Below are 2773 nucleotides of genomic sequence, written 5' to 3'. Positions count from 1 at the left end.
AGATTCGCGGGGCGGGAGTCGGGGGGAGGATGGGGAGAAGTGCGCACGTGCTTATGTGGATAGGCAGTGGTGCACGCGGCCGGCCCAGCCCAGTGCATGCGATAAATCCCTGGTTTGACCCTCGGGTGGCTTCATAGAACGATTCCCTAGCCCTTGGGACCGGATTGACCCAGGAACTCTCCTTACAACCAAGTGTTAACCCCCCACTCCCTCCACATGTTGGCCACCAGCCCGAGGAATAGCAGGGATTCCCGCATCTCACCTCCTGCTGGGACAGAGTTCTCACCCAAGGTCCCCAGCCCTGATAGAGGGCAGGGCAAAGCAAGCAGAGAGTGAGCCCACCTCTAGGGAGAGGCTGCCCTGTGGCCTAAAAGGGTTCTTAGTGCGTTGATGAGGAGCCCCATGCATAGATGGGGTAAGTGAGGCTGACTGGTTTCCCCTCCCAGGAAGATAAGAGCATTAGGAGCAAAGCCTTGGGGAGAGGGGGGCGCCCCCTTGGCAGATGAAGGGCCTGGGGGTCAGGATGGCCCTGAGCACCCTGCTCCCTACTACTGCAGGAGATTCTGGGGCACTCCGACCTTGGCTGCCCCAAGGCTAGCCCCATGCTTCCCTGTGGTGAGCAGAGTCTGGGAGGAGACACAAGGTCATCCTGGGTACTCCATTCACTTAAGACCTTGAGACCTTCTCTAGAAGCCCTTTATTTTTATTTATTTATTTGCTTTTTAGGGCTGCGCTCTCGGCACATGGAAGTTCCCAGGCTAGGGGTGAATTGGAGCTGTAGCTGCCAGCCTACACCTCAGCTACAGCAACGCTAGATACGAGCCTTGTCTGCAGTCTACACCACAGCTCACAGCAATACTGGATCCTTAACCCACTGAGCCAGGCCAGGAATCGAACCTGCATTCTCGTGGATCTTAGTCGGGTTCGTTAACTGCTGAGCCACGAAGGGAACTCTTAGAAGCCCTTTATTTTAATTATTTTTTTTGCTTTTTATTTTTCTATTTTTTGACCTGACTCTACACCACAGCCACGGCAATGCCAGATCCAAGCTGCATCTTCAACTTACACCACAGCCTACAGCAACATCGGATCCTTAATGCACTGAGCGAGGCCACGTCCTTATGGATCCTAGTCAGGTTCATTACCACTGAGCCAGAACAGGAACTCCTAGAAGCCCTTTAGCTAGACCTCCAGCCCATGGCACAAACATCCACAGTCACCCGGTGGGAGATGGAGATTTGAGGGGGAGCTGAAGTCAGGTGAGCTGACTGCCCAGGGAGCAAAGCTCCATGTGTGAGGTGCAGGGGATGGACCCCTAAAAAGCTACCCATTTTGCCCCCAGCCCTTCATACCTCAGAATGCCTAGGCTTCTGCATCTCCTTCTCCACGTCACCAGCAGCTCCCAAGGCAACCTGGACCTTTCCTGTTCCAGGAAACCACCCTGCAATGGAGGGGCAGCCTCTTGTCCCCTTACTGCAGCCTCCTCCCCCCTCATCTGAGGCCCTCACCTCTGAACTCCCTGAAGAAACAGGAGCCCACAGCCCAGGCCTCTCCCGGTGCTCTGTGGACCTGATTCTCGTAAGAACTGACACTGACCCCTTCTGACCCCTTCCCCACCGTAGCCTCCTATGCTCTGGCCCTGCAATTTCCGTTCCCCGTCGTAGTCCTGGAGGGAGCCCCTGACCCGCACAGCACTGCTGCAATGTGAGAAGCTGTTTCCTTTCGTCCTCCTGCCCGCCAGTGGCTCAGAGGCTGAGGACAAATACAGGTGGCACAGGTCTCCCTCCCCGCCGCCCCCAGCCCCACGGGGTCCTCACACAGGCGATGATTTAGGGACCCCGACGTAAACACACATATTCTCTCTCATTCTTTCCCATGAGGGCAGATTTTACTGGACTGTGGACACAACTTTGAGTTCTGTGTTCCACAAAGTGCTTCATGGTTTCCAAGATCCTCTCAACTGAGGTTTCTCCTTTTGCCACTATGCCTGTAGATTTTAGGATCTGCAGAAGTAACTCTATAGTATCTCATTAAAAACAAAAACCGAAACTCTCCCTTAAAGAGTTCACTTTTGGTGCATTGAGTTAAGGATATTGGGTTGTCACTGCAATGGCTCAGGTCACTGCTGTGACGTTGGGTCAGTCCCTGGCCCAGGAACTTCCACATGCTGATGATGCAGCCAAACAACCCCAAACCAAAAAAACACTCCCTTGGGAGTTCCTGCTGTGGTGCAGTGGGATCAGGGGCATCTTGGGAGCACTGGAAGACAGGTTTGGTCCCCAGCCCGGCACAGTGGGTAAAGGATCTGGTGTTGCTGCACTTAGATGGTAATTGTGGCTCGGGATCTGATCCCTGAGTCAGGAGCTCCCTATGCCTTGGGGCAGCCAAAAACAAACAAACAAACAAACAAACAAAAAACCCTCCCTTGAACTGCCCCCTCCAGGTACCACCCAGTTCCTCAGCTGTGCTTCAGAACAAATTTCTCCAGAGTTGTCTCTTATCCTGTCTCCATGGCTTTTTTTTGTTTGTTTGTTTTTGCCATTGGTTCCCAGGCTATGGGTTGAATCAGAACTGTAGCCACCAGCTGTAGACACCACAGGCACAGCAATGCCGAATCCTTAACCCACTGAGCAAGGCCAGGGATCCAACCTCATGGTTCCTAGTCAGATTCGTTAACCACGGAGCCATGATGGGAACTCCTCCACGGGCTCTTCCTACCTCTCTCTGACCCATTCATACCCATCTTTTGTCCCCACCACTCCGCTGAAGGTGC

This window comes from Sus scrofa, chromosome 17 (assembly GCF_054392235.1).
Source record: "Sus scrofa isolate SSC_HxYL_T2T_F1_AM1 chromosome 17, Sscrofa_HxYL_maternal_Yorkshire_Landrace_v2.0, whole genome shotgun sequence".
Lineage (NCBI taxonomy): Eukaryota > Metazoa > Chordata > Mammalia > Artiodactyla > Suidae > Sus > Sus scrofa.
The sequence above is the reverse complement of the archived record's forward strand: the minus strand, read 5'-3'. Positions refer to the sequence as shown.